General features: G+C 35.5%; 1 long non-coding RNA gene across 3 annotated transcripts; it reads left to right on the forward strand.

The window, feature by feature from the left end:
* Positions 1-8319: 8319 nt before the first annotated feature.
* Positions 8320-18666, forward strand: LOC110783203 (uncharacterized). 3 transcript variants are annotated; one of them, XR_008930555.1, is made up of 10 exons: positions 8320-8697; positions 9987-10115; positions 10356-10466; positions 10545-10678; positions 11285-11479; positions 12965-13021; positions 13106-13204; positions 18137-18191; positions 18303-18366; positions 18452-18666. It is a non-coding gene; the product is annotated as an uncharacterized lncRNA (long non-coding RNA). The 3 variants fall into 3 exon arrangements; XR_008930553.1 differs by lacking the exons at positions 18137-18191; positions 18303-18366; positions 18452-18666 and adding an exon at positions 16288-16531 and having other exon boundaries at positions 8322-8697; XR_008930554.1 differs by lacking the exons at positions 9987-10115; positions 18137-18191; positions 18303-18366; positions 18452-18666 and adding an exon at positions 16288-16531 and having other exon boundaries at positions 8322-8697.
* Positions 18667-19841: the final 1175 nt, after the last annotated feature.

A 19841-nucleotide genomic window follows, 5' to 3' on the forward strand; every position in this document is an offset into this window, starting at 1 on the left:
TTGGTGTTAGAGAGGTGAGAAGAGGGAATTACGTTGTTTGTGTGTTTAATAGTGTGCAGGCCTAAAGTTCCAAGCTCGAAAAAGTGAAGTTAAGGCTGAAACGGAGCATACTGCAGACCGCCCGATTCGGATCGGGCGAGGTGCGCCTGATCGGGCGCGCGTCGACATAATTAAAGAAGTTTGTTTTTGCCCGACCGGGCGAAGGATGCCCGATCGGGCGGGTTTGTCGAGTGGAATGCCCGAATCGGGCGAAGGTCCGCCCGATCGGGCGGATTTGGCGAGTAAAATGCCCGATCGGGCGAAGATCCCCCCGATCGAGCGGTTGCTGATGACGTCACTGCAAGGTCAAGGGTGATTTCTGGGTTGAAAAAAGTCAACAAAAAGAAGTATCGCAAATCGCCCGATTCGGATCGGGCGAGGTTCGCCCGATCGGGCGCGCACGGATCAAAAGAAAAAGATCGCAAATCGCCCGATCGTGCGAGATGTTGCCCGATCGGGCGAAATGAGATTTCAGCGATTAAAGAAACACGGGATGCCCAAAACCTCATTCTCCTCTTCATCTTCAACCTAACTTTCTCTCTCTTACTCCATTAAACCCCAACCTCCAAAAACTTCCAACCACCATATCTCCCTCAAATCTCCACCAAATTCACCAATCTTTTCACAAAAATCATCCTCTCACCATCCTCTACAACATATACCCAACCGATTTCAGTTTACTCCAATCTCCACAAAACCCCCAAATTCACCCAAAAAGCTTAAAAACCTCAAAAAATTCAGATTTTCATCCATGGCAAACCGACCAAAGAGGAATTGCACAAGGGTACCACGGAATCAGCATGAAGCTTCGACGAGCCGAGCTCGGGAGCCGACACCACCACCTCCGCCGCCGCAATTTGAGCTCGACCAGGATTTTCCGGATATTATTTTCGTTTCGGAGGAGCAACGAGCACGTTTCATCCACCTCAAACTGAGGGAGGTAATCCCTACTCGCTTTATTTGCCAAAAATCTTTACATGAAATGGGTATTGAAAGAGATGTCAAACGGGTCTTTATTGGTGTTGGAATGAGAAATATGTATAGCATGCTGCGTCTTACATTTAGACGGTTAACTTTGGAATTTTTGAGCTCTTTCAACTTGCGTAAAGAAGGTTATCGAACTGTGTCATCGGTTCAATTTCGTTTGATGAACCGAACTGTTACTATGAGTTTAGCTGATTTTGGTAACATTTTTGGGTTGTCCACCGCCCATAGTAGGAAACCTGGGGGAGCCCATAATAACTGTGAAATGTGGGGAAAGCTTACGGGTAATGCCAATCCCAGGAGTATGCAACATTTGCATGCTTCCAAGATACAACACCCGGTCCCTATTATCTTCTACAGGTTTCTGGGGTTTACGATTTTTGGGAGGGAGGAGACTCAAAACATCAGGAGCACAAAGCTTGAGATTCTGGGTGGCTTTGTTTTAGAAGGGGAGAATAGTTATAAAATGAACCTTGCCCACCATATGGCCTCTCAATTCTACTCCATAGCCACCACCACCCATACTCCTCGCATTACCATTGGTGGGTTGATCACCCACATAGCCATGACCACGGTTAACTTCAATGAGGCTAACCAGACTCCAGTTCTGGGTAGCAACCTACTTGACTTGGCCTACTTTGCTGGACTCCGCCGACTACAGGGTGAGCACGGGTTGTTTAGACCGGGAGCCATGTATTGGATGTTTGAGGGGCAGAGGCTTTTCACCTTGCCTGACCCTCAAGGCCGCACTAGTTTCAGATCCGGTCAGGCTCATTACTTATATGTTGGATTTGAGCAAGAGAAACAACCTGACCCCCAGCCCCAGCCTGACCCACAGCCAGAGCCCCACCAGTACCAGCCAGAGCCTCGCACCTACTTTAGGAGGGGGCGTCGAGGGGATGAGGGGAGGTCTCAGGGTGGCCCGACATTAGGGGAGGAGCAGGGGTCCATTCATGAGCGGTTGAGCAGACTTGAGCTCGGTTTCCATGAGTTCGCAGCTGATCACCAGAGGACCATGTTCCCGTTCTACGATCAGTATGCCAGGCAGGGCTACATTGCCCCGGATTATGAGCACCCTTCCTGGTTTACCTATCCCGCGGAGGGATATGGAGTTCCTGGTTCTATGGGCACCTTCACACCTACCCAGTACGGAGGGTTTGGAGCGGATCCTAGCGGGCATGGTGGCAGAGGCGATGGTGATGATGGTGATGATGGCCAAGGCCATCAGTGATGTTGTTGATGATGATGATGGTTCGGTACCTCTTGAGCCAATGAGGACATTGTCTGATTTGGTTTGGGGGGGGGGGGGGTTTCACATTACCTGTACATATTAGGTATGTTTTTATTTTATTTCAGCATTTACTTATTGTTGTGTGTTATTTTGGTGTGTTTATTGCTTTCCAGGGTAGTTTATTGCTTTGAAAAAAAAAATACAAAAATACGTTCCGATGAATACAATATCATGCTTCCCTGTGCCCCTTGAATGAAAATTGTTTTGATTCTTGGTATTTGATGATGGGCAATGTAGATGTGTCAGCCATGATTTGATATTCGATTGCTTTGATGCCTTAACATGAGTCAACTCCGGCTAACTATTTGTGGACTTGGTGCTTGACTAGTTGACTTGGTTAGGATGTGTGATAGCTTCCTGGTGTGTCATTGATTTTGAGTATTGGTTTGCAACTGTTAGTAGTGTTTTATGACTCATATACATGCACATTGTGGAGGACGAAGACATTTTTCTATTTAGGTAGCCTTCAGATGAATTTAGATATATTTGTTCCCTTTTTTTCTACCCATGTTGTGCTTGTGCCCTTTATTCGATGACTAACCATATTACAAGCCCATGAAAGCCCCATTGGTTACTAGTCCCAAGCCTAGCTTGGGGGAGCTAATAGTAGTGAGGTGAGGGAGTTGTAGTGTGGTACATTTTGAGCATATTGAGTATTGAAAAAGGGAGTTTCTCTCATCATGATAGTTGTTGAAAAAAAAAATGAGTTGAAAAATGAAAGAGATGAGAAGATGTGAAGGTTTTCCAAAAGAAAAAAAAAAGAAAGAAATTGAGCAAAAAGAGAAAAAAAAAAAAGTTCATTATTTTCAGAAAAAATTCAAAGCATTGTGTCATTCAAGTATTACAATTCCTTATCATTATGAGTGATTGGTTTTATAGATGAAAAAGGGCAAGAAAGTATGGTGTAGTTCATTTGATTGTTCATGTGTTGAGTGGGAGAGTTGTGGTCATCACTTGTGATTGATCATGGTTGTATTTAGGATTTATGCTCCCCAAAGCGAAGGCTTTAAGCTCACATTTTTCCCAAATTTACCGCACCCTTACCTAAGCCTAACATTACAAGCTTTGAAGACCTTCCGACCTTTGTGCATAGAGTCGTACTTATGTGAAAATAGTTGTTTGTCAATGCAAGTTATGACATGACACATTCCGAGTCGACTACTAGGTTGAGTGTATATTTTTCTAGACACACGAGTGTTGTGAGTTTGGGAGCGCATTGTTCACTTATATGTTGGGAGGGGAGCGAACGGTTACATCTTTTATCCGCCACATAAATGAGTGACGAGTGTGTGAGCACTAGTCTTGAATTCCAATGTGCATTTGTGGTTCGCTTTGCGTGACGATTGTTAAGGAGGATTAGCGATTGAATGGATTTGATTGGTTGACATTGATGCATGCTTGTTGGATTTTACCTTGGATTATGTTTTCATTTTGAAATATGTTGGGGGTGAAGTTGGTCTTGTGTTCATCGATGATTTCCTTGCTTAGGGACAAGCAAGGATCTAGCTTGGGGAGGTTTGATATGTGCGTTTTATATAGTGTTTCACCCCCGTCCCTTAGTACTTTTTATGTGTCAAATGAGCTCTTAGGAGCCATTTTTAGTACTAATATGCGTTATTGAGTGCGCCTTGAGTTTCAGGTTTGATTATGAGAAATCGGTCTTTTTAGACCCGTTTCATGGTGATTTAGGCCACTACGCGAGCCCGAGGAAGTTCAGGACCTTTTTCGTCGACTTTCGGGAGCCTTGGATGCTTATGGTCGAGCCCCGAGATTTAGACTCGGTGATATGGGCGAAGGATATTGATGATTGCAAATCGCCCTGTGAGCTGAGGGCGAAATGCAACCATCGGGCGGAAAGAAGAGGAATATTAAGTCATCTACGCGCGCCCGATCGGGCGCACTTCGCCCGGTCCGGATCGGGCGGCCAAATAAGAGCAGTTGTCAAGAATTCGCAAACCGCCCGATCGGGCGTAATTTGGCCCGATCGGGCGACGCCAACCCCTGCTAATTTTTCGCGAGATTTAATTCCGGTTTTTGGCTTGTATTTTGGGCAAACTATAAATACTAGCCCTTTTATTTTTAATGGGGACTTTATTTTCTAGTATCAAACACTTAGTTTATTTTCCTAAGCTTAGTTTTCTCTCTAAATTGTCTCAAACACTTGGTTTTATTTCCAATCAAAAGTTCAAACTTTATTATTCCATTGTTCTTCAATTAGGTATTGTTCTTTATTTCATTCATTTCTTTTGCTTTAATTATGTTTTCAATTATGCTAATTGATTTGTTTATTATCAACATGCTTGAGTAGTTTAATTTCTAGGGTTTGGGTGAATTAATATGATGGGATATTGAATAATTGTGATTGTTGGCATTGTGATTAATTCCTATTGATTGGTTTATTCCACTCTGCAATTAGATTTGCGCAGGTTTAATTGCGTAGTTATGCAATATCAAGTTAAGATTTGAGAGATGCAATTTGATGTTTAGGCTTGTGTCAATAGGTAGAATTGGGATTAATAAGTAGCGAGAGCCTGTTAATTCTAAGTCTATGACTAGTATCGATTCGAGAGAGCATGCTAGTCTAATTAATTACTTTGTTGATTATCGTGATTGTTCATCGTCCTGGATTGTTAATTGCTGGTGAACCTATACCCTAGGTTTCCTTAATATATTGATTCATACTTATTTAATTATCGTTCGTAGTCTTAGTTTACAAACAATCAACCAAATCTTGTTCCTAATAGTTTAGTTTAATTAATTAATAGTAGAAAGAACGCCTGTCTCCCTTTGGATTCGATCCTGACTTCCCTTGCTACCTAGCTAGTGGACCTTAGGTAATTTTTGATTAGGTGATACGACTTTAGCCTGTCAAAATCTATAATTAGCGTATATTTATTTTACTACATTTTGAATATTTTTAACGATTTACGAAATCAAAAATAATTTTATAATTTTAAGTTGAAAAGAATTCGAATCACGAAAATCGATTGAATTTAGAAAACAATCATATTCGGTTTTAGATTCAAATCCTAAAACTAATATCCTAAGTCTAGCCCAATTGGGAAAAGCCCAATAGTATAAACCCATAACCCCATTACTCTAATTCACGTAAAACAAAAACACCAATCCTCCTTCCCTTTTCTATTTCACGTGAAACCAAAAAAAAAGAAGAGAAAACCCTCTTCCTCCTCTTCACTATTCACGTAACAAGAACCCTAAAAAATTTCCTCCTCCCTCACACTGCCGTTTCTCTCTCCTTCCTTCACGTCAGTCGCTTCTGCCAGCCGCCGGACCACCGTCACTAGTCTCCACCGGTAAGCCATCTCATCCCCTTCTCCGTCGTTCTCTTTTCTTTTTCGTTCCCACAGCTGTTCGTCCTTCCTCACCATTACTCTCCTCCTCTTCTTTGGTTTCCGTGCAGCCCCCTCGCCACCAGCCCTACCGCCGCCAGCGCAGCCGCCGGCCACCGCACGGTAGTCTTCCCTCCTTTCCTTCTTTCTCTTTTGGTTTAAGCTTTCCTTTTTCTTTCTTTTCTTGTGGTTTCTTTGCCCCTCCTCACTCGATGCACGTTCGCAGCCACCACCACCACCTTGCTTCCACCGCGCGACGCCGCCACCTCCAGTCGTGCCTCACACCGCCGGCTAGCGTCGTTCCACCCTCTGTGCTTGGTTATTTCTTAAACCCTAAGTAACTAATTATTTTAATTATAGTTTGTTAATTTAAATTACGTTCTTGAATTAAATTTATAATCTTTATGGTTTGAATATGATTTTCAAATTTGGTGTAGATATTATAAACTAATTATTTTCAGTTTTGGTTGATTAAAATATAAGTTAGGGTTTAATCATGTTTTATTAATTCGAATTATTTTTTCTTGAATTAAAGTTATAGTTTTTATGATTTAAATTATAGATTTCAGATTATACGAATTATATAATAAAGTTACTAATTTTCAGATTATATTACATTGGTTAAATTAGTGCCTTTAAGTAGTAAAGTGTGACTTTTGAGGTTTTAATGGCTTTAAATCATAATAGAACGATTATATATTATTAAATTTATTATTTTTATGATTTTAAAGATGTTGAATATATTTTGAGCAAGTTTTTAATTATTTTAGATTGCTGGAAATTTAAAAAGGAAAGTTTATTGGAGTTTAAGATTTGGGATCCTCAAAATAATAATTATTATGCTTGGAGGTTAATTAGTTAAGTTTCGGTATTGGAGAATGTTCTAAATATGTTTAGGATGCATTTAGAATGCTTTATTATGGTTGCCAATGATTAGAAATTGATTGGGATTATTTGTTGGTTGTTTTAGGCGGAGAATTCTCCTTAGGCGACTTTTGAAAGTGTTAAAGTGGTCTATCAGTTTGTTTACACAAGGTACGTACATACATGTGTGCTTGGAATGTGTGTTATTTGTTGAAACCATGTTGAAATTTGTTGATGAACTTGATTATGTTGGAATTACATGTTTAATATTGTTGGATGGACATGTTGAACATATATATTTCGTTATGAGAATTATAACATGTTAGTAGATGATTGATGTAAACATGTTAGTTGGGAACATTAGATTATTATATATATATATATATATATATATATATATATATATATATATATATATATATATATATATATATATATATATATATATATATATATATATATATATATATATATTGATATATATATATATATATCGATTGTCATTGTTCCCTTTTAGATTTTCACTACTTTATGATGGCCGAGGACCTTGTTTAGTAAGTTGAAACCTTATACCCATATAGAGGGATTGATCAGTATTAAAGGAAATGTTGAATTAATTGGAATAAGTCTTGATTGATACCTTTGTGATAACTTACTTAATTCCAAGATAAAAATAGTTGTGATTAGTTGTTGATTGCATGACTTATGTGATTGTTGAGTCATAACAAAGTATTAATATGTAAACCATGAAAAGTGAAACTGAGTAGCAATAACTTTAGACTATGCACGTCTGAAGTGACAGACAATTGGGAGTTGGGGTCATGGGTCTCCTATGGCTTTTTCTGGGCCGGATTGATCACCGGTTCTATTTTATTCAAAAGTCCCTCGATATCGCAGGTCATTGGGGTTTACGGAGTCGCGCCCGTACCTCGTCTTCCTTAGTGAAGAAGTTTCTAGTAGACAACTCAGTCCATTGACTATTTCAATTAAAATAATGTTAATGATACAAAGGTCTAGTTCAGTCAAATATAGTCTTCAAGTCAATATGTTTTGGTTATCCTTGCTTATGTTTTATTAGTATCATGTTAGGATTGTTCGTTTAATAGAATCATGTTAGGATTATTATTGATTTAGTATGTAGTACTCAGCTTTGCTGATTACGTGCTTTTGCTTGTGCATGTTGATCATGGTTATGCCTTATTGATCCTGTGATGACCCAATCTTTGGTGAGCATTCTCTAGGGATCCATAAGCATTGTCCATTGCAGGTTTGAAGATGATGCATCACTGGGGTTCGGGATCTGGAGAGATTTGTGTAGTCGTTATTTTATTTCATTTGAATTTGGTTTTGTTGAACTTGTTTTAATGGACTTGAATTTGATTTGAACTAATTATGTCGACTTCAGTTTGTTGGTTTTGGGTAGTTGACTTATTTAAATTATTAAAGTTATCTATTATGTTTTCTGCTGCAAAATTCTGAATAAGCCGAAACGTTTTCACATGGGCGATAATACCTTGATAATTCTCTATAGTTATATTTATAAAAAGGGTTGTTTTAGAAAAAGGTGAATTGTCGGGGTGTTACACCCCCTTATTCTATTTCACGTAAAACTCAAAACCATCCTCTTGTTTCCTTGCAACTCACGTGAACTCTCAACCCTCAAAACTCTGCTTCCATTCACACTAGAGGAAAAAACCTTATAAGTTGCTCAACAAAAGTTGCCCATATACAACAAGAGCAACTTATAATGGTTAAAAAAAAAAAAAATGAATATAACTTTCCGAACAATTTGAAACAAGGGCACCTTAACCTAAGTCTTTCATTTTTCACGCAAAGAACATCAGCCTTCAATTCCCTTCTGTACTACTCACGTTTCCTTCTCTCGTCCACACTCAAACTCCGGCCACCATCACCGCGCACCATCACCACCGACGTTTGGCCCTTCTTCTTTACCGGCCTCCAACCACCGGCGCGGCGCAGTGCTTCCTCACCGTCGTTCTTCGCTGGCCTCCAACTATATAGGGCTGTTCTTCACGGCCTAGCCAGCTGCGTCACTTCACCGGCGACGAGGCACTAGGTCAATTTATGAGTTGGGGGATATTGAAATGTGATTCTGCTTGCATATGCTACTGAATTTCTGTTGGGATGGTGATGGGGTGCTTTTTTGGGGTTAGTTCTTTAAATTTTGATGTTTTTTATCTGTGGCATTGAGTGCAAATCTTTATTTTGAGCTTGCCCTTGATGCGAAGTGAAACTAGTTGTTGCGCAGGTATTACTTTGATCATTAATAACTTGAAATTTGTACTTCTAGTTAACTTTTGCTGGTGGCATCTGTAGAATTTTGCTTTAAGGTGAATTACAAACCATTTTTTCATTTATATGTTCTGCTGTTAATGTCATTATTGACCTCCTTTCATCTCGTAGTACCTTAGTACTCAGTAATCAGTGTAGACCACTTACTACGTTGCCATGATGTTGTTCTGTATTGGCTTTGTTTGTATGTGCTGTCTCTGCACTTTGCAGTGGTTCTGTGCTGTTAGTTTTTGTTGGACTTAGTTATTTAGAATATCAGAGAAATCATTGTTAATTTCATGAAAAAACCTAGAAGTCATGGGGCTGTTCCTGTGTTTCAATTGCTTAGTATTCTGAAAAATTGGTTTAGGATTATGTTCATTTTTTGGCAATTACTTAAAAGTAATGAAAACCCTAGCTTATAAATATTTCAGGATCATGCTGTTCGGAGGTTGCTTTTGCCTTATCTAACTCTATTGTCTGTCAAAAACTTGTAAACTGTGATCTGAATTCTGAAGTTTTCCATAGTATGTGTTGAGCTGTAAATACAACTATTATAGAAGACATCTAGTGTATGCCAAAGCAAGTGAAAACCAAATACTATTGTGTTCATTAAGGTTGTTAATTATGAGATTTTCAGTCATGCTTGACTGTTGACGTATAGTTGTATAAAAGACATTTGATGTGCAGAGCTCCAGGGAGTAGTGTTGAGGTGTCAAAGGAAATTGAGCTCTTGATCGTGATGGAATATTTAAATATTTGTTTACACATCAAGAATGTTAACAATTGATTTAGTTGGTGAGCTGAAAAGGTGCACCCTGTACAATTTCAATGAGATGGGAGATGTTAGACACCTACTCAAAGCATTTAATCACCAATCCATGATCTAAGTACCAACTCAATATCGATAAGATTCTGCTTATAGTTTTCTCGCTTCCTTTTTTATTTCCCCGATGGTGGGAGGGTAGTGGACTGGTGGGTGGTTGTGTGTTAGCCAGCTATTCCCTTATTCCTTGAACTATCTGTGGTGTTTTAAACTTTTTGGGTTGCAGAATAGTCATGAATACTCTAATGAAGTTTAAAGTACCCCGTAATGGGTTCTGACTCTTCTGACTTCCAGTGTCGCATTCTAACTAAATCGTTATAATACTTGTTTTGGTTGGCAGGAGCATGCCGAATTTTACTCTCAAATGATTATCCGTGGGGGTCTACGGTTGTCTATTGAACCAGACTCAAATACTGTTTGAACTAAACTGGGAGTAATGCAACATTTTTGTAGTGGCTTTTTTCCGAGTGTAAGTAGTTTCGGAAAAGTTTCTCTAATCACGACAGGATATGGGGATTATATTATGAACCTTTACAAGTGGAATATTAATAGTTGTGTTAGTTCGGGCCATGAAAGCTGGGATATTTGATGCTTACTTGTCTTAAGTTATCACGTTTATTTTTATTGTACTTTACTTTTTCATCCTGGACAGTGTATATATAATTATATATACATTTAGTCTTAATTAGAATATTGTTAATTTTTCCAGTGTGATGAACTTGTGGAACATGGAGCTTCTGTTGGAGAAACACCTGCAGCTGTGGTCAGGAAGTGCAAGTATACGACTGCAATGTTGTCTGATCCATCAGCCGCCATTTCGGTCCGTAAATTAGTTCTGAATGCTTTGTTAAATCTTGTTTTTGTATCCTTATTTATTCACAGCTTCATGATTCCTTAGGTTGCTTTTGATAAAGCTCGGGTCCTTGAGGAAATCTGCAATGGGAAAGGCTATATTGATATGTAAACTGTCGATGCAGATACATCCGTAAAGATCAGTGAGGTTTGAACTTTGAAGTGTACTAGTGAAAACTCGTAAGTTTTTTACTATAGTTTAAGTTCGTGTAACTTTGATATCTTCCTAAAAACTTTCAAACCTTCACGTTTTGCATTTTTTTGTGGTTTGATGTTCTTATTGACACCTTTCATGCTTTACATTGTATTACGGTTTCTGATGTAGGCTTGCCAATCACAATAATTCAAAATCTTTCATGCTTTATACTGTAATCTATGTAGTCAAATAAGCAAACTGAATAATTCAAAAGCCTGGTCTGTTCATGACAGAATCATATTGCTGTATTATGTTGAGGTATCTTGGTAACTAACCAGAACACAACCAGTGACTAACTGGCTATCTTATATGGATTTATGGTAATAAATAATAATGATAGAATTTCCTTAAATCCCAATTCTGGAGTGATCCTAGACCATAGTTGGTGCTTCGATGCACTTTTTGTAATTGCAACTGTGAGTTAAAATTCCATCTCCCAACAGTTTCAGCTGATTGTTTACTAGACTGTGTTTTGGTTCACTCTTCATTTTCGAATATATTTTTGCTTCAGTAGTCTTTCCTATGCACTTTTTGTAATTGCAACTGTTGTATTCTGTAGAAAATACACTCTTTACTTTTGGTTTGAATAGGGTCTAGATAACTTGTGCGCCTGGAAAATTCAAGTTGATTACCAGTATGGTAGTATGTGATAAGATTTTACGAGCAAGATAGCCAAGAAATCAAAGCATGATGAAAAAGAAGCAAAGAAACTGCAGGACAATGTACACTCTTTGCAGCTAAGACTTTCTGCCAGAGAGCATATATGCAGAAATCTCCAAGAGAAGGTACTGTTGCTACTCTCTCTCTGAAGATGATATCTGCAGTTTGCTTGGTCAACTTGTCCTAAGTTGACATTGTTTGCAGTAATCAAAAGTTTATAAATATAAACTAAACAACTTTCATATTTGGTTGGTTGCTTTTTTGTTCTGTTCTGTATAAGATATTGGTGCATTCCCGTTGTGTATTAGCTAGCAATTTGTCCCCTGAGTATGAACATATAATGGAAATATGGTAGAATAGGTAGGAATTTGTTCACTCTTAGACCAATTAAAGGGTTCAAATGGTATTTCTAAACTAGCTGAACTTTGATGGATGGATGGCCTTCAAGAGAATTGTATACATGTAGAGTTCACCTCTTATATAATCGAATGCATAGAGATTGTATGCGTACAGTTTAAGCTAGTGTACAATATATTTGTTTCCCTAGGACTGTGGACTGATAGCTTTTGAGTTGTAGCAAAAAGACTTTATCACTTGGGCATGGCAATCATTAATCAATGATGCCTTTATCGTAAGTACTTTAGCAGGCTGATATAAAAACAAGTGCAGGCTGATATAAAAAAAATTGCAGCAGCATCACCAACGTACCTGAATAAATAAAAAGCTAAACAAATGTTCTGATTTATTAAACCTGATTTGTATTAGCTTTGTTTACGCAAGAGTGCATGACATAAACTGTTGATCAAGCATGTGTGTAAACACCATTAATCTTTATTATCCATTTAGGAACAGAAGGAGTATGTATAGTATAAAATTGATATTTTAGTTTGAATTTATACTAATTAAGTGACTTATTTGTCTTTGGTTCATTGATTCTGATCTAAGTTTTGTTTATGCGTTATAGTATTTGCTGATGAAACATGTGTGGACAAGCCATTAATTTTTATTATCCATTTAGTAAGTTGTGACATAGTCACATGTGAGTTAAACCAAGAGTCAACTGACTGGATTATTATTAAACTTATATTGGCCGAGTTTAATTAAATCACCATATTAGCCACAAACAATCATGTAATAGCTCTTCGGGAAAACAACCATCTGCTGATCTATAGCTGAACTGATCAGTTTCTGATCTGTTGAGCGGCTGATCAGCAGCAGCAGATCAGCTGCTGAACAGATCAGAAACTGATTAGTTTAGCTGCTGATCTGCTGCTGTTGATTTGCAGCTGAACAGATCAGAAACTGATATGTTCCGCTACAGATCAGCAGCAACAGATCAACAACTGAACAAATCAGAAACTGATCAGTTCGGCTGCTGATCTGCTGCTGCTGATCTGCAGCTGAACAGATCAGAAACTGATCTGTTCCGCTGCAGATCAGCAGCAGCAGATCAGCAGCTGAACATGTCAGTTTCTGATCTGTTCAGCTGCTGATCATGTCTTGCGCTCGGGAATATATGCTTAGGACTTGCAATCAAATAAAACTTGCAATCATATTTTACATTCAAGCATTTAATGTTAATTAACTTCCAATGAATTGTGGAATTGCAGAGTGTTGATGAAAATGAATGTCAAAAAAGCGCACTTCCTCAATGGAAATCAATTAAGGTAAATAATAACTTGTTCACTACTTATTGTACGGCCAAAACAATTACATTTCCTATTATCTAATATATGTTGTCTTTAATCTAGTGCGCCCAACAAGAGGGTAGGGTCGAGTGTGGCTATTACGTGATGAAATTCATGCATGACATATTCAAAAGTTGCAAGGAAGTTCAAGATCTGGAAAAGGTACATAAAATAGCTTATTTATGATGTATTATTAGGCTAGAAATTAGTTAAAAAAACTATTCGCCTATAATTGGCATGAACCGTCGAAAATGCCCTTTTGGACCAAATATGACCTATATCGTCCCAAATGAGCCTTATGTGTGCATAAAGAACTTGAAATGAGTCTTATAAACATATAACTAATCATATGAATCATGAAAAAGATTTAGAAAGTTTCCTTAGGTTCATTTGTTAGTAGTTGGGATCGAAAATGCCATTTTTGGCCATAAATGACCTATATCGACCCAAATGACCCATAGACATTCATAAATATCATGAAATGAATCTTATAATCATATAACTAATCATATGAATAATGAAAAACGTTTAGAATATCGAAATAGGTTCGTTTGTTGGTAGTTGGGATCGAAAATGCCATTTTTGGCCAAAACTGACCTATATCGACCCAAATGAACCATAGGCGTGCATAACGAACTTGAAATGAGTCTTATAATCATATAACTAATCATATGAATCATGAAAAACGTTTAGAATATAGAAATAGGTTCGTTTGTTGGTAGTTGGGGTCGAAAATGCCATTTTTGACCATAAATGACCTATATCGACCCAAATGAACCATAGACGTGCATAACGAACTTGAAATGAGTCTTATAATTAGATAACTAATCATATGAATCATGAAAAACGTTTAGAATATGGAAATAGGTTCGTTTGTTGGTAGTTGGGATCGAAAATGCCCTTTTTGGCCATAAATGACCTATATCGTCCCAAATGAGCCTTATGTGTGCATAAAGAACTTGAAATGAGTCTTATAAACATATAACTAATCATATGAATCATGAAAAAGATTTAGAAAGTGTCCTTAGGTTCATTTGTTAGTAGTTGGGATCGAAAATGCCTTTTTTAGCCAAAAATGACCTATATCGACCCAAATAACCCATAGACGTTCATAAATATCATGAAATGAGTCTTATAATCATATAACTAATCATATGAATAATGAAAAACATTTAGATTATCGAAATAGGTTCGTTTGTTGGTAGTTGGGATCGAAAATGCCATTTTTGGCCAAAAATTATCTATATCGATCCAAATGACCCTTAGGCATGCATCACGAAGTTGAAATGAGTCTTATAATAATATAATTAATCATAAGAATCATGAAAAACATTTAGAATATGGATATAGGTTTGTTTGATGGTAATTGGGATCGAAAATGCCATTTTTGACCATAAATGACCTATATCGACCCAAAGAACCATAGACGTGCATAACGAACTTGAAATGAGTCTTATAATCATATAACAAATCATATGAATCATGAAAAACGTTTAGAATATGGAAATAGGTTCGTTTGTTGGTAGTTGGGATCGAAAATGCCATTTTTGGCCAAAACTGACCTATATCGACCCAAATGAATCATAAGCGTGCATATCAAACTTGAAATGAGTCTTATAATCTTATAACTAATCATATGAATCATGAAAAACGTTTAGAATATAGAAATAGGTTCGTTTGTTGGTAGTTGGGGTCGAAAATGCCATTTTTGACCATAAATGACCTATATCGACCCAAATGAACCATAGACGTGCATAACGAACTTGAAATGAGTCTTATAATTAGATAACTAATCATATGAATCATGAAAAACGTTTAGAATATGGAAATAGGTTCGTTTGTTGGTAGTTGGGATCGAAAATGCCCTTTTTGGCCATAAATGACCTATATCGTCCCAAATGAGCCTTATGTGTGCATAAAGAACTTGAAATGAGTCTTATAAACATATAACTAATCATATGAATCATGAAAAAGATTTAGAAAGTGTCCTTAGGTTCATTTGTTAGTAGTTGGGATCGAAAATGCCTTTTTTAGCCAAAAATGACCTATATCGACCCAAATAACCCATAGACGTTCATAAATATCATGAAATGAGTCTTATAATCATATAACTAATCATATGAATAATGAAAAACATTTAGATTATCGAAATAGGTTCGTTTGTTGGTAGTTGGGATCGAAAATGCCATTTTTGGCCAAAAATTATCTATATCGACCCAAATGACCCTTAGGCATGCATCACGAAGTTGAAATGAGTCTTATAATAATATAATTAATCATAAGAATCATGAAAAACATTTAGAATATGGATATAGGTTTGTTTGATGGTAATTGGGATCGAAAATGCCATTTTTGACCATAAATGACCTATATCGACCCAAAGAACCATAGACGTGCATAACGAACTTGAAATGAGTCTTATAATCATATAACAAATCATATGAATCATGAAAAACGTTTAGAATATGGAAATAGGTTCGTTTGTTGGTAGTTGGGATCGAAAATGCCATTTTTGGCCAAAACTGACCTATATCGACCCAAATGAATCATAAGCGTGCATATCAAACTTGAAATGAGTCTTATAATCTTATAACTAATCATATGAATCATGAAAAACGTTTAGAATATAGAAATAGGTTCGTTTGTTGGTAGTTGGGATAGAAAATGCCATTTTTGACCATAAATGACCAATATCGACCCAAATGAACCATAAACGTGCATAACGAACTTGAAATGAGTCTTATAATCATATAACTAATCATATGAATCATGAAAAACGTTTAGAATATGGAAATAGGTTCGTTTGTTGGTAGTTGGGATCGAAAATGCCATTTTTGGCCATAAATGACCTATTCTAAACCATAGGAGTGCATAACGAATTTGAAATGAGTCTTATAATCATATAACTAATCATCTAAATCATGAAAAAGGTTTAGAATGTGGATATAAGTTCGTTTGTTCATAGTTGGGATCGAAAATGCCATTTTTGGCCATAAATGACCTATATCGACCCAAATGACCAATAGGCATGCATAACGAACTTGAAATGAGTCTTATAATCATCTGACTAATCATATAAATAATGAAAAGGGTTAGAATGTGGAAAGAGGTTCGTTTGTTGGTAGTTGGGTTCAAAAATGTCATTTTTGGCCAATATAATTGTTTTCGCGACCAATATAATTTTTGTTTTCGCATATGAAACTTAATTTAATTTATTGGTTTGCATGTACGGTGTTCTTTTAAAGGTTTTCATAACTCCAAGGGAGGGGCCCTTTACCAAAAAGGAGTTGGATGAAGTTGGAGACAAGTGGGCTATTTACTTCAACGATTGTGAACTACCCTCAGTGTAATAAATAGAGCAGACTTGTAGTTATTCGTGACTCTTAGGCCCTGTTCTTTTTGGCTTAATTTCAGCTTCAGGACTTATTTGGCAGTTCAGTTTAGTTCATTTCAGTTCAGTTCAGTTCAGTTCAGTTCAGTTCAGGAGCATTCAGTTCAGTTCAGTTCAGTTCAGTTCAGGAGCATTCAGTTTAGTTCAGTTCAGTTCAGTTCAGTTCAGTTCAGTTCAGGAGCATTCAGTTCAGGAGCATTAAATTCAGTTCTGTTTAATTTAGTTTAATTCAATTCAATTCAATTTAATTTAATTTAATTTAATTTATTTTAATAATAATAATTATTATTATTATTAATATTAATTATATTATTATTATTATTAATATAATGATATTATTATTTATATTATTGTATTACTTATTATTTATATTTATATTATTATATTATTATATTACTTATTATTTATACTTATATTATTATATTACTTATTATTATTATATTATTTATAACTAAATATTTAATAATAATTAATATAATTTATTATTATTTATTATTTATTATTTATTATTTATTATTATTATTTATTATTTATTATTTATTATTTATTATTATTATTATTTATTATTTATTATTATTATTTATTATTATTATTTATTATTTATTATTTATTATTTATATTTATTATTTATTATTTATTATTTATTATTTATTATTTATTATTTATTATTTATTATTTATTATTTATTATTTATTATTTATTATTTATTATTTATTATTTATTATTTATTATTTATTATTTATTATTTATTATTTATTATTTATTATTTATTATTTATTATTTATTATTTATTATTTATTATTTATTATTTATTATTTATTATTTATTATTTTATTATTATTTATTATTTATTATTTATTATTATTATTTATTATTTATTATTTATTATTTATTATTTATTATTTATTATTTATTATTTATTATTTCTTATTTCTTATTTTTATTATTTATTATTTATTATTTTTTATTTTTTATTTTTTATTTTTTATTTTTTATTTTTTATTATTTATTTTTTATTATTTATTATTTATTATTTATTTCGGTAATATATTCTGATAAGTAAAGTTCAGTTCAGTTAAGTTCAGTTTAGTTCAGTTCAGTTCAGGAGCATTCAGTTCAGTTCAGTTCAGGAGCATTCAGTTCAGTTCAGTTCAGTTCAGTTCAGTTCAATTCAGTTCAGCTCTAAAGAACAGGGCCTTACATTATTTTGTCATTTAACGATTTAATTAATTACATTTGAATTATTTCGTTAATATTATTGGAAATTTGAAATTTATATCATTTTTTAGAATGTCAAGCTGATGTTTGATGAAACAGAAATTATATTGCAAAATCAGAAATTATATTGCAAAATATTAGGAATTATATTGCAGATTTTTTTTTTTTAAACAAAAAAAAAAAAAACTCAAAAGTAGCCCTTGTTTGCAACAAGGGCAACTTATGTGCTGCTTATAAGGTGCCCTTGTTTGCAACAAAGGCAACTTATGTGCAGCTTATAAGGTGCCCTTGTTGCAATAAGGGCACCTTATAAGTTTCACATAAGGTGCCCTTGTTGCAAACAAGGGCACCTTATAAGATTATAAGTTGCCCTTGTTAAGGGCAACTTTTGATAATTTTACAAAAGTGACCCCCCATTGGTGGCACTTACGAAGGGCAACTTATAAGCCACTTTTAAGAGCAACTTATCAAGTTTTTTCCTCTAGTGTCACGTCGTCCTTGCTGCTCAGCCGCCACCACCGCCGGATTTCCTCACCGCCGGTAATTTCGTCTCTTGTTCTCCTTTTTCTTCGTTATTTTTCTTTCTTTCGTTCTTCTTCTCACGTTGCTTCGTATATTGCTCTCCTCAATTGCTTTTCTATTTTCGTACAGCCTGCCGCCGTACTCACCGCCAGCACAACCACCTTGTCGTCGCCTGACCGCGGCCCTGTGCACGGTAGTCCTCTCGTCTTTCTGTTTCGTTGTCTTGCTTTCTTTCGTTCCCCTTTCTCGGTTCTCACCCGTTTCTGTTGTTGCGGCAGCCAAACACCATCACCGGTGCGCCGCCGTGCCCCACCTCACCGTCGTTCCACCACTGCCGCGCCTGTGCTCCGCCGGCCAGCATCTCCTTGATTCTTTATTTGGTTAATTTCTTAAACCCTAAGTAAAATAATTATTTTAATTGTAGTTTGTTAATTTAATTTATGCTTTGATTTAATAAATTTATGATTTTTATGACTTAATTAGAATTTCAGATTTATATATTATATTTAAATAATACATTTAATTTTCAGATTATCTAAATACATTGAATATTAATTTTTGATTATCTAAAGTATGAATTCCAAGGTTTTAATAGTTGTAAATCATGGTAGGACGATTGTGGATTATTAAATTTATTGTTTCGATGTTCTAAGAACGTAGATTGGCATTGGCAAAGTTTTTAAATGAGTTTATATTGCTGAAATTTAAAGTATAATGTTTGCGAAGAGTTTTCAACGAATTTCAATCAATGATTCAATAATTATTATGCTAGGAAATAAAATACTAAAGTTTTGATATTGGGGAAGGTTCTAAATATGTTTAGGATGTATTTAGAATGCTTCGTTATTGTTGCGAATGATTAGAAATTGCACTACAAGAAAAGGCATTTTTCGCAACAAAAAATGTCGTTGCAAAAGATATGTTTTCGTTGTTAAAGGTGTCTTTTGCAACGACCTTTGTTGTTGCAGGGTCGTTGCCGGTAAGAGCGTTGTGAAAGGCTTTTGCAACGACAATTGTTGTTGCGAAAAATCTTTCTTTTACAACGACTTCTTTTGTTGCTGTACTTTTGTCATTGCAAAACAAAATGCCCGCGTAAGATATTATAAATTTTTTTGCAACATGGCTGTTGTTGCAATAACTTTCTTTCGCAACGACTCCTGTTGTGGCAATATAATCACTTTTCTCAACGACTTTTCTGTTGTAATACAATTTCTCTTTTGCAACAACTACATTGTTGCTTTACAATTCTCTTTTGCAACGACTACATTGTTGCATTACATTTCCTTTTTGGCAACAACCTTTTTTTGCTGCATTACATTTCTCTTTCACAACGATACAATGTTGCATTATATATCTCTTTTGCAACGACTTCGTCGTTACATTTACTTTGCATTAGGATTCCAGCAATACTAGTGCCTGTTGTTAATCTCTAATACAAAATACTTCTTACAACCTGTATCCGAAATTACAATAATATTTATAGAAGATGTTAACCGTGACCGTAAAATGTTACTAACATAGTAGACCATCCAAAAGTACACATATTTCTTGTCATTGCCTCGCAATAACTCAAAAGAAGTCCTTACATAGTTCTAGGACTACGAAAATTGCATCATAGACTTTCCACTGCCAAAATATTATTTTCACCACCTCCAACATCCAAAAGAA

The sequence above is a fragment of the Spinacia oleracea genome, chromosome 3 (genome assembly GCF_020520425.1).
Source record: "Spinacia oleracea cultivar Varoflay chromosome 3, BTI_SOV_V1, whole genome shotgun sequence".
Classification (NCBI taxonomy): domain Eukaryota; kingdom Viridiplantae; phylum Streptophyta; class Magnoliopsida; order Caryophyllales; family Amaranthaceae; genus Spinacia; species Spinacia oleracea.